Source organism: Ambystoma mexicanum, chromosome 11 (genome assembly GCF_040938575.1).
Source record: "Ambystoma mexicanum isolate Mex_15411 chromosome 11, UKY_AmexF1_1, whole genome shotgun sequence".
NCBI lineage: Eukaryota > Metazoa > Chordata > Amphibia > Caudata > Ambystomatidae > Ambystoma > Ambystoma mexicanum.
The window spans coordinates 946,751,586-946,765,166 of record NC_090934.1 but is presented as its reverse complement, the minus strand read 5'-3'; the positions used below and the strand labels follow the sequence as shown (position 1 = coordinate 946,765,166).

Below are 13,581 nucleotides of genomic sequence, written 5' to 3'. Positions count from 1 at the left end.
AATTCCAATTTCTTCTTCTTGATCTGATTGTACTAGACTGATCGACGCTTTGACTGACACGTCTTTCATTCTATTCTCTAAGGTAGAAACACATGTTTCTGTGTGTTCTACTTCCTTGGCCAATCTAAGTACCATATCAAGTGTAGGATCATCTTCAGACCAAAGCCTCTCTCTGACCTTGCTGCTCCGACACTCAAGCATGAACTGGTCTCTGATCCTTTCATCGAGTTGTTGGTTGAAATTGCAATTCCGGGCCATTTTCCTCAAAGCAGTAACATATTGTTCTACAGATTCTTCCTTTTCTTGAACTCGCTTTCCGAATTTGTATCTTTCCAGAATGGTGCTCATTTTCTTGTCGTAATGTTTATTGAGTTTGGCAATTGCAATTTCATACATGTTCTTGTCCCTTGTTTCATCTTCTGTGAGGTCAGGCAGGTCCTCAAATTTCTCTTGGCCCGCTGGTCCTAAACAATGTAATAGTAAGGACTTCTTCCTCTCTATACTGTAGTTTACCCCACAAACTACATGCGCATAATGTTCAAAAGCTTTAAGCCATCGCTTCCAGGAAAGTATAGGTTCGCCAATTTCTGGTAAAAACATGTGTGGTGGTTGCACTCCTTGCATGGCCATTTTAATTGTATGTGATAGTCCGAGGATGGAGCTTAAAACTGTATTTCGTAAGAAAAATCGAAGTCCTTTATGTTCTCCCTTCTCACTGTGAAAAAGGAAGAGTGTGAGAAGTAATGAGGATTTGATGTGAGTATTGAAACCTATGGCGTTGGAATCTGTGAGTCTTAATATATATATATTTTTTATTTTTTTTTTTATTTTATTTTACATCCACTGTGAAGAGGAAGATCACGGAGAGTGATGAAGATTACCGATTTCTCGGCACGGAGTATTGCGTAATGAATTTAAGCAGGCATTACATCCACTGTGAAGAGGAAGATCACAGAGAGTGATGAGAATTACCGATTGCTCGGCACGGAGTATTGCGTAATGGATTTAAGCAGGCATAGACGTACGACAGTTAACAGTGAAAGGGATGGGTCCGCCTCCTCTGAGATCACGTAAAGTCTATTGGCGGTGAAAATATAAACACACGCCGTGGATGGATGGGCCTGAGATTGACAGCTGGGGCCAAGCCCGCCTCCTCCAGAGGCACGCACTGTCTATGGGCGGTGAAATTATTAACACGCCAATGAATAGACTTGAATTTAACTGCCGGGGTCCGCCCCTTCCTGAAAGCACGCAGTGCGGTGTGCGCCAGGCGGGGCCCAGGAGCAGTGAATAAATTAACTCGCCGGAGGCTCCACGGTCCTTGCACAGCCTGGGTGGGAGCCGCGTTCCTACCTGCTGTGCGGCCGGAGATCCTTCTCAACGGCCACAAATGTGTCTTCTTTCATCCTCGTCGCCATTGAAGTAAGGAGGGGCAATTTAATATATATATATATATCTTTATTCTTATACTTATTTAAGTTATTACATAAATAAACAAGGGACAACGTCGTATGCGTCTCCTCAGCTTCGCTTCTCTTCCAACTGTCCTTTTTCCACGTTCTCTCTCTCCCTTCCATTCTTCTTCCACGAGCATAGTCGCGTGCAGACGCACGCTTCACGGAAGAAGGATACTACACAGGGGGCAGCTAAGTACAAGAGGCAAGCATACAGGCAACACATGCATACAGCAGGGGGGGCAGCGAAGTACAAGAGGCAGGCATACAGGCAGCACATGCATACAACAGGGGGGCAGCCAAGTACAAAAGGTATGCATACAGGCAGCACATGCATACAACAAGGGTGGCAGCCAAGTACAAGAGGTAGGCATAAAGGCAACACATGCAAAAAACAGGGGGAGGGGCAGCGAAGTACAAGAGGCAGGCATACAGGCTACACATGCATACAACAGGGTGGCAGCCAAGATACAGGCAGCACATGCAAACAACAGGGGGGGCAGCGAAGTACAAGAGGCAGGCATACAGGCAGCACATGCATACAGCAGGGGAGGCAGCGAAGTACAAGAGGCAGGCATACATGCAGCACATGCATACAACAGGGGGGTAGCGAAATACAAGAGGTAGGCATACAGGCAGCACATGCATACAGCAGAGGGGGCAGTGAAGTACAAAAGGCAGGCATACAGGCAGCCCATACATACAACAGGGGGGCAGCCAAGTACAAAAGGTATGCATACAGGCAGCACATGCAAACAACAGGGGGGGGCAGCGAAGTACAAGAGGCAGGCATACAGGCAGCACATGCATACAACGGGGGGGTAGTGAAATACAAGAGGTAGGCATACAGGCAGCAAATGTGTACAGCAGGGGGGGGCAGTGAGATAAAAGAGGCAATTATACAGGCAGCACATGCATAGAGCAGGGGGGCAGCTAAGTACAAGAGGCAGGCATACAAGCAGCACATGCATACAGCAGGGGGGCAGCGAAGTACAAGAGGCAGGCATACAGGCAGCACATGCATACAACAGGGGGGCAGCCAAGTACAAAAGGTATGCATACAGGCAGCACATGCAAACAACAGGGGGGCAGCGAAGTACAAGAGGCAGGCATACAGGCAGCACATGCATAGAGCAGGGGGGGCAGCGAAGTACAATAGGCATGCATACAGGCAGCACATGCATAAAGCATAGGGGCAGCGAAGTACAAGAGGCAGGCATACAGGCAACACATGCATACAACGGGGGCAGCGAAATACAGAGACAGGTATGCAGGCAGCACATGCATACAACAGGGGGGGCAGCTAAGTACAAGAGGCAGGCATACAGGCAGCACATGCCTACAGCAGGAGGGGACAGCGAAGTACATAGGCAGGCATACAGGAGTACATGCATACAACAGGGGGGCAATGAAGTAGAAGAGGCAGGCATACAGGCAACACATGCATACAACAGGGGGCAGCGAAATACAGAGGCAGGCATGCAGGCAGCACATGCATGCAACAGGGGGCAGCTAAGTACAAGAGGCAAGCATACAGGCAACACATGCATGCAACAGGGGGGCAGCCAAGTACAAAAGGTATGCATACAGGCAGCACATGCATACAACAAGGGTCGCAGCCAAGTACAAGAGGTAGGCATAAAGGCAACACATGCAAACAACAGGGGTGGGGGCAGCGAAGTACAAGAGGCAGGCATACAGGCTACACATGCATACAACAGGGTGGCAGCCAAGTACAAAAGGTATGCATACAGGCAGCACATGCAAACAACAGGGGGGGCAGCGAAGTACAAGAGGCAGGCATACAGGCAGCACATGCATACAACAGGGGGGTAGCGAAATACAAGAGGTAGGCATACAGGCAGCACATGTATAAAGCAGTGGGGGCAGTGAGGTAAAAGAGGCAGTTATACAGGCAGCACGTGCATACAACAGGGGGGCAGCAAAGTAAAAGAGGCAGGCATACAGGCAGCACATGCATACAGCAGAGGGGGCAGCGAAGTACAAAAGGCAGGCATACAGGCAGCACATGCATACAGCAGAGGGGGCAGCGAAGTACAAAAGGCAGGCATACAGGCAGCCCATACATACAACAGGGGGCAGCCAAGTACAAAAGGTATGCATACAGGCAGCACATGCAAACAACAGGGGGGGGCAGCGAAGTACAAGAGGCAGGCATACAGGCAGCACATGCGTACAACAGGGGGGGTAGTGAAATACAAGAGGTAGGCAAACAGGCAGCAAATGTATACAGCGGGGGGGCAGTGAGGTAAAAGAGGCAATTATACAGGCAGCACATGCATACAGCAGGGGGGCAGCTAAGTACAAGAGGCAGGCATACAGGCAGCACATGCATACAACAGGGGGGCAGCGAAGTACAAGAGGCAGGCATACAGGCAGCACATGCATAGAGCAGGGGGGCAGTGAAGTACAATAGGCATGCATACAGGCAGCACATGCATAAAGCATAGGGGCAGCGAAGTACAAGAGGCAGGCATACAGGCAGCACATGAATAGAGCAGGGGGGGGGCAGTGAAGTACAAGAGGCAGGCATACAGGCAGCACATGCATACAACAAGGGTGGCAGCCAAGTACAAGAGGTAGGGATAAAGGCAGCACATGCAAACAACAGGGGGGGGCAGCGAAGTACAAGAGGCAGGGATACAGGCTACACATGCATTCAACAGGGGGCAGCCAAGTACAAAAAGTATGCATACAGGCAGCACATGCAAACAACAGGGGGGGCAGCCAAGTACAAGAGGCAGGCATACAGGCAGCACATGCATACAGCAGGGGAGGCAACGAAGTACAAGAGGCAGGCTTACAGGCAGCACATGCATACAACAGGGGGGGTAGCGAAATACAAGGGGTAGGCATACAGGCAGCACATGCATACAGCAGGGGGGCAGTGAGGTAAAAGAGGCAGTTATACAGGCAGCACATGCATACAGCAGGGGGACAGTGCAGTACAAGAGGTAGGCATATTGGCAGCACATGCATACAAAAGGGGGGCAGCGAAGTAAAAGAGGCAGGCATACAGGCAGCACATGCATACAGTAGAGGGGGCAGCGAAGTACAAAAGGCAGGCATAAAGGCAGCACATACATACAACGGGGGCAGCGAAGTACAAGAGGCAGGCATAAAGGCAGCACATGCATAAAGCAGGGGGGCAGCGAAGTACAAGAGGCAGGCCTACAGGCAGCACATGCATAACCCAGGGAGGGTAGCGAAGTACAAGAGGCAGGCATACAGGCAGCACATGCATACAGCAGGGGGGGCAGCGAAGTACAAGAGCCAGGCTTACAGGCAGCACATGCATACAACAAGGATGGCAGCCAAGTACAAGAGGTAGGCATAAAGGCAGCACATGCAAACAACAGGGTGGGGCGGTGAAGTACAAGAGGCAGGCATACAGGCTACACATGCATACAACAGGGGGGCAGCCAAGTACAAAAGGTATGCATACAGGCAGCACATGCAAACAACAGGGGGGGAGCGAAGTACAAGAGGCAGGCATACAGGCAGCACATGCATACAGCAGGGGAGGCAGCGAAGTACAAGAGGCAGGCATACATGCAGCACATGCATACAACAGGGGGGTAGCGAAATACAAGAGGTAGGCATACAGGCAGCACATGCATACAGCAGGGGGGGCAGTGAGGTAAAAGAGGCAGTTATACAGGCAGCACGTGCTTACAACAGGGGGGCAGCAAAGTAAAAGAGGCAGGCATACAGGCAGCACATGCATACAGCAGAGGGGGTAGCGAAGTACAAAAGGCAGGCATACAGGCAGCCCATACATACAACAGCGGGGCAGCCAAGTACAAAAGGTATGCATACAGGCAGCACATGCAAACAACAGGGGGGGGCAGCGAAGTACAAGAGGCAGGCATACAGGCAGCACATGCATACAACAGGGGGGGTAGTGAAATACAAGAGGTAGTCATACAGGCAGCACATGTATACAGCAGGGGGGGCAGTGAGGTAAAAGAGGCAATTATACAAGCAGCACATGCATACAGCAGGGGGGCAGTGCAGTGCAAGAGGTAAGCATATTGGCAGCACATGCATACAACAGAGGGGCAGCGAAGTAAAAGAGGCCGGCATGCAGGCAGCACATGCATACAGCAGAGGGGGCAACAAAGTACAAAAGGCAGGCATAAAGGCAGCACATACATACAACAGGGGGCAGCGAAGTACAAGACGTAGGCATACAGGCAGCATATGCATACAACAGGAGGGATCAGCGAAGTACAAGAGGCAGGCATACAGGCAGCACATGCATACAGCATACAGCAGGGGGGCAGCGAAGTACAAGAGGCAGGCATACAGGCAGCACATGCATACAACAGGGGGGGGCAGTGAAATGCAGTGGCAGGCAGCTTTATGGTAGCAGACAGGGACCTTTGTTGTGGGCCTTAGGTGTAGGGCTAGCTCCCACCTCCAGGTTGCTGGGATTGGCTGAAAAGGCCAAACCAGCCAATGTGAGGGGGAGCAGGCTCCTCAGGCAGTTATACTGCATTTGATTTGTCCCCCTGCATTTGCTTTGTCCCCTTTTTATTTTGGGGAACCCTTTTCTTTTTTTCCCCTTTCTTATTTTCACCCATGAAGATTCTTCCTTATTGTGAGTCAGTAATGAACGCAAACATTTCTGTGCCAGACATTTTTGTTGGTCTTAACTTTTTTATATTGTTTTCCTTTTTGCACATTTTCTTTCTTGTTAGATGGAGATACTGTTGATGTAGGCTCACACAGGGATAAGTTAAGTTACTGTTGGTGTAGGCTCACAAGAGGGATACGTTAACACTTATGGGCAGATTCTCAGAAAGTATTGCAAATGAAAGGGGTGCAGAAAATGCACCCCTTTCATTTGCGCTATATTTAAAAATGTGCAGGTCACCTTATTCTTAAAGATGACATGCGTATTTCAGAAGGGGCTGGACACTGGCTCAAAGGTGCTCTGCCCTACCCCTTTGCATGCATCAGTGTTGGGAGTGTGCTCCCGACACTAATGTACAACACTAATGTACAACAGTTGCAGTCATCAAGTTGCACATCATTCATGCAAAGCCACATCCAATAAAATAAACAAAAACAGTAATATGAAATGTTAACGTAGCATCATAACTCAGAATGCACCTGCACAAAAGGCAAAGCCTTATACATGTTCAAATGTTCCACACCTATAAATGTAGGTTTGTTGAATGGGAAATATTCTACAAACATGAGGGCAAGTCCTGCAAAACAAAATGTACTGCATAATAAATACCTTGCACCGGAATGCTCTACTATCCACTCCAACATTAATCTCAGAACAATTAAAAATAAAGAATATAAAACATGAAATAAAAGGATACAATAACCCAGAAAGTAATACCTATTGAATAGGCCTACCGTGGAGCACAGTGACGGATCCCATCAACACAGCCTCAAATCAGTGAATGCAACTATTACTCATGCAATCCAAAAGTGTTTACATATACCATTTTAACCCTTCAAAAATGTCCTTTTTCCCATACAACAACTACTCATCTGCTAAAAATCAAAATGTCTTCACTTTCAAATCACTTACTAACCTGCTTCTAAACTATCATCTTAACTCATTAAATAAAAAACTAAATAAATAAACATGATACAAATAATTACACATGCCTATGGCAAAAACATCTTAAAGATATAACTGAGAAGCACATTACTTTAAAGTTAACTTGTGTAGCACACAAAAACGTAACACATCAGCCATGTGCTCTAAGGCATACAATTACCCCAAGTTCCTTCGTCAATGATTAAAAGTAATAATCTACCAATCAAAAACACTCTTGTAATGTAAATCCTGATAGTTCACATACCACCACATTCACTTTCACCTACCTATAATTTGAAAAAACACGCATCCAATAACAGATATATATTACTCAAATAGGAACCATCAACCACCTTGAATGGTTACGTTTTTAAAAAACGTTTTTAGTATCAATGCTGGTTTTATGTTTAATAATGGGTTAAAGCTTATCACTGGCATTCCTGACATGTATACACTTCAACTTTTTATAGTCAGTAACCTTCCTTTTCAAAAATGTTTTTTTGTATGTTTTTTCCTCCTGGCATATATACAGGAAAACATTTTGTTCTAAAGTTAAGGTTGCTATCTATAAAATGTTTAAATCTATATATGTTAAAAATGCCAATGTCAAGGTTTAATATATTAATAAACTCTAAACTATAGGATAAAACCAAAATAAACACTAAACATAACATAAAATAAGACCAACATTAAAACCAATATCAGCGAAACCTAAAATCACCCTTTTGTTTTGGATTATTGTTAATGTGTTAATAGTATTTTGCATTTAGTTTGTATAACAATGTATGTGTGTTTGTAGTAATATCGACACAATGGTGTCACATGGGTTAAATTAATAGTTCATGAATAATAACCCCTAAACTAATTTTATTCAATTCAGTCAAAATACCCTGTCCACACATCTTGAGTACAAAAATATATATGTTTAATCTCTTGACTGTAAATGTGTATATATAATAAATGTTCACAAAACCATACCAAACATAATTGGCAATGAATTTCTGGGCCAAAATGGCACCACAATGGATAATGACAAAACATGTGTGACCAATCATTATTACTTGAACCAATGAAACTAGCTAAATCAAGTCAAAAAATGAAAAAGGCAATTGGAACAATTCATTGTTACATAAATAAAAGTGACAATCTCAAACAGTGTTTGTATTTGGCATGTAAATGTTAATGTTTTCTATTACATGATGGTTATAAAAATGTACTTTGTTTTGAGGTATTCATTTTATTATTAGGAGTGTGTATTTTTTTAACTAACTTAATTTCAGATGTGTATTGTTCGTATTTATTTTAATCTTTATCTTGCATGTTTAAGAATGGATTTTATGTTTGCTATGTATGTAGATGGTTTATGTTATAAAATTGTATCTTGGTGCTCTCTTTATTTTTTTATTTGTTAATTATGAGTTAAACTCCTTGCCATATTTGGTTTATGTTAGGTTTAGTGTCCCTGCTGGTTATTTTTAATATTGTTTGGTGTTTCAAAATACATTAGACATTAATGGTGGCATTCCCAATGTTTATGGATATTAACTTTTTATAAATAGTTTTAACTTTTAAAAATGAAGTCCACACAGAGTTCCTCATTTTTTGAGGGAGTGTTGTTTATTTTGTATGCGAGTTATGTTGACAGATTTGTTAAGCAAAAACAAAGAGGTGATGGCTGTAAGGTTTAGACAGAATCTTAACCACTGGCATTGCTCGGGGCAACCCTACAGACCATCGTTCTTCGCCTGCCAAGCCATTACAGAAGGAGAAAAACCATATGCAAATCAGGCTTGGTCCCACCCCAAGAGGGAGTCCAGCCCGAACTACTAGGTCACATCCCTTCTGCACGAGACCACAAGCATCCCCAAACATGTTTCGGCCTTGTTGGGCCTCATCAGTGAGGAGTAGCTTGGGTCTCTAGGCCCAGCAGGCACGGGACCCACGTCTGGGCATACCCGTCCCACTCGGGGTGACAAAGCAAAAACAAAGAGGTGATGGCTGGAAGGTTTAGACTAATCTTAACCACTGGCATTGCTCGGGGCAACCCTCCAGACCATCGTTCTTCGCCTGCCAAGCCATTACAGAAGGGGAAAGACCATATGCAAATCAGACTTGGTCCCACCCCAAAAGGGGCAGTCCAGCCCGAACTGCTAGGTCACATCCCTTCTGCATGAGACCACAAGCATCCCCAAACATGTTTCGGCCTTGTTGGGCCTCATCAGTGAGTAGTAGCATGGGTCTCTAGGCTCAGCAGGCACGGGACTCACGTCTGGGCATACCCGTCCCACTCGGGGTGACAAAGCAAAAACAAAGAGGTGATGTCTGGAAGGTTTAGACTGAATCTTAACCACTGGCATTGCTCGGGGCAACCCTCCAGACCATCGTTCTTCGCCTGCCAAGCCATTACAGAAGGAGAAAGACCATATGCAAATCAGGCTTGGTCCCACCCCAAAAGGGGCAGTCCAGCCCGGACTGCTAGGTCATGATGAACTTTGCATACAGAAATTGAGACTGTTGGTGGTTTAATTACTTTCTGTTTGGGTTGTTGACATAGTAATGCTTAACCTTTTAACTAATGAAGATAAATGTGGTTTCCTATTTTGATTTTTCCCATTAATGAAAATAAATGAAGTTGCATATTGTGATTTACTAAGTGTGTTGATTGTTTTTGATGCATATCTGAGCAAAAATAAGTATCTATTCGGGTTTAAATTAGTATGTGGCTGGAATCATGTTTTTGATTCGTAGATTATTACTTTTAATGATTTTATGAATATGGGTACAATGTTATATGGTAGGGTTTATTTGCATAAACATGGCTGTTTCAATTGCATGAAGCATATTTGGTAGGCATTTAAGTCATTTTCTATTGTTATTTTCATTCTGCACGTCTGCATAATGATTAATATGCATTTCTACGGGATGTTTCTTCTTTTGTTTGTAGTTTGACATATGTTTTAAGTGTAATATTGTTGTTTTTGTTGGGTTTTGTAAAGGAAGTTTGGGCTTTCTTGGCTCATCGAGTGTTTAACATTTATGCTGACTCTTACCTTTGTTTATTAGCATAAACCTTTTTGTCCTAGAATGCCCTTTTTAGGCTGGGATGGTTTCTGATTACAGACACAGATTAAATAATGATCGATGCAAAGCAAGATAATTGTTTTTAATTGATGTGATTTTTATTAGCAGGTATATTATGTTTTATGTGTTTGATTTTTTGTGTGCAGTGTTTCTTTGTGAATAAATTGAGTCTTTTTTTCATTATACTTTTTATGTTCAGTAAGAACTTACTTAAATTATGTATGGTATTTGCATATTCCATTTTCACATGTATTATTCCACATAAGTAAATACATCTATTCTATAGTAGATCTTCATTTCATTGTTTTTTTTTCCATTTTGTGGATTGGTGAATGAGCAATAACCTCAAAGTGGCTTGAGTTTGGCTGTGGGGCATGGATGAACCATTGGGCATTGCATACTTTGCTTGAAACATGTTCTGGTTGTTTTACATCTTACAAGTATGCTGTCATGTGTATCAATGTATGTTCTACAAAGCCTTCCCTTGCCTCTGTGAGTAGACTTGATGTGTGCAGCGTTTTGCTGTTGTTTAGCGTCTAGTCTCTTCTGTTATTATTTGTTTGTCTTTCTTTGAGTTTGTCTCGAGTTTCTCTATGTGTGTATAAGAGATTCAAATATTCTGTGTTGAACATGGGCCTTCCATTTTCTGTTCATAAAGTTAAGTTAGTACTCATAATTTAGCACAAGAGAACAGGACTTTCCAACTTAGAATAGACATGAAAAAATGGTTACGCGAGGAAATAATCAACATTTAGGAACCAAGGTTTCAGTGCATAAAATACATTGTTATACAGTTCGTTATTGAAATCCAAACTTTTGGAAATACAAGTATTTCATCTAAAAGCTATTGGGCAACACATGTTTCATTCCAACTTGGAGCTTCATCAGGGCCTTAGTAAATAGTTTTCCGTTTGTATTCCTTGTTCTATTTCAACAGCTTCAGTTATAGGTCCTGGTGTCATGATGAACTTTGCATACAGAAATTGAGACTGTTGCTGGTTTAATTATTTTCTGTTTGGGTTAGCACAAGCCAAAGGTATGGTTGAGCCAATTTCTGTCAGCAAAAAAGGTTATTATTTATAATTTGTTCTGTTTCATTTCATGCTAGACTTTAGCTCGCAGTGAGACTAAGTGGAGCTTTGCTTGGGATTAGGCTATCAAAGTATATAATACGTAGCTATCTATAGTGAGAAAATATACCCTTAGCTCCCTATGCAAACTGTGTTCTTTAGACTGTGTGAAAGGTGGAGGTGGATGTGCGACAAGCAGGGTTGGTAGGGTGTGATGGGTCAGATGTCTGTGGGAAAGTGACGGAATACCCTGTGTTTATCGTTGGGGCATTATGCCCTAATCTTGCTATGTTTAAAAGAATCTAGCTTATTTCTGAGGAATCACTACACAGTCAGCTGCTAACTGTATGGGGACCCACTCCCTGGGATTGGGATGTGCAAGGAACTTAGGGTTAAACGTGGGAGAATCTAAGGCCACTTTCATCCAGACGGACCCTATCCTGGCTCATGCCCATCATGCATCACGAAGGTGGTATCATTATCACCATGCTACCTATCATTGTCACAATTGTCTCATGGGAATAAAGGTGGGGTCACATCCCAAAAGTCGCCAGGCAATGGGCTTTGAACTATCCTGGCTCTTTCAACCAGTTTATGGTTCTCTCCCTGGCTAGAGTGTCGAGCAAAGGCTCCAAGCAGCTCTCTGAAGGATGATATTACCTTCGTCCAGGCCCTGGATTCGATGGGCCTCCGACAGACACTGGTGACTTCCCCTCCCTGCTGCATCTTTATCCTTTTAGTATGGACTTTTATTTGAGGGACAGCAGACCATATATCAGTGACTGAAGACCCTCCTCTCCTGAGCTAAGAGTCTGGGCTGCCTGGGGGGCCCTAATAATGGCTTTATCCATAGAGGAATCACATTTATGGGACAAAACCTCTAGGTTATTTTTTTTATTAAAGTCTCTGCCCAATGCCACAGACACAAAGTTGTCAACAAGCCCCATACATTCAATGAACCAGTCACCTGGATCAGTGTCTTCATTATTGGCTAAGCAAGACTCATTGCTGGCACCCCAGTGATATAGTTTATCTTGATAAAAAAAATATGAGACATGCTCCAAAATGAGTCTCCAGTGGATGCCTTCCAGTCATTTCCTCAGAAGGTCCGGGTACGGAAGCGACACACTTCTGTGCAGAGACTTTCTGACAGAGTGCACAAGATACACCCGGAAGGCAGCACCCACACTACATGCTAACCTACCATTGAAATAAAGAAAAAGTGAATAAGGTACTTATCTATATCAGGGTGATAAGAGGAAGAGTAATAACCTGGCAGATGTTATATGAGGAGAGTAGCACTTTATACAATCCTAGTGATAATATTAGGGAGCCGTTGGACATTTGTGAAGTTGTTTCTCTGAATAATGGCTTTTTTGATTAGGGAAGTAGAACATGAAATAAGGAAGCAGAAATCGCTCAAAGCACCTGGATTTATTGGGGCACCAAATTACATTTTTCGTGTCCATATTGAGCTTGGAGTTCTGTTTCTGGTTCACATGTGTAATGCTATTATTGTCACTGGACAGGTACACAAGAGATGAAAAATGGGTATCATTGTTCCGAGCTATAAAAAAGGGAACAAATCCCTGCCCTTGTCGTATAGTCCCGTAACACTGCTGGATGGTACATCCAGTCTTTTTTAGGGAATTGTTCTAAGGAGACTAAAGAGTGGGTAACAGACCACGATATTCTGTCTGATACAAAACTGGCCTTTAAATTGGGCAAGGTCACAATAAATCAGTACCTAAATCTATGCTTGATAATGCCCAAATGTGTAATTGGTTGGGGTTGCCTGTCTACGTGGCCTTCATGGACCTTAGTTCGGCTTTTGACTATATAGACAGGAGCCTCTTTTGGCAAACTCTCAAGGAAATGTGGGCCTGGAACCTACCTACGTTATATATGCTGATGACTCCCCATACTAATATGCAGGCTTGCGTCCGTTATGGTAATGAGGGTGAGTTAAGTTATCCAATTGAGGTAGGGTATGTGGTAAGGCAGGGGTGTGTTTTAACACCCCTCTTGTTCTACCTCTATATTAACTCCTTAGGAGTTTTCCTGGAAGCCTCTGGGGCTGGTGGCCCTTTTCAGTAGCAGATGGTCCCCAGTTTTAAGTTATGCAGATTCACAAATCTCTCTTGGTCAATACATTCCGCAAATGTATGACACATCACAGTCTCAGGATAAAGGTTGCAAAGTGTCAGTTAATGTGCTTTTCCAGCAAAAAGAAGAAGTCTATAGGTATATCCCTGGCTGTCCATTTGCTCATTCCCTGTGATCATTTTGATTATCTAGGGTTAAGATTCAACAAGAGGTTAACGTGGAAGGATAGTATTGACAAACAAGGTACAAAGATGTTACAGGTTATAGACAGGCTTTTAAGATTTTC

At 43.7% G+C, this 13,581-nt stretch overlaps 1 protein-coding gene across 1 annotated transcript in view; it reads left to right on the top strand.

Moving 5' to 3' along the window:
* The window catches only part of LOC138505080 (mucin-2-like), a 233,241-nt gene that overhangs the window by 45,178 nt on the left and 174,482 nt on the right, over window positions 1–13,581 (top strand). The gene's annotated exons all lie outside the window — the stretch shown is intronic.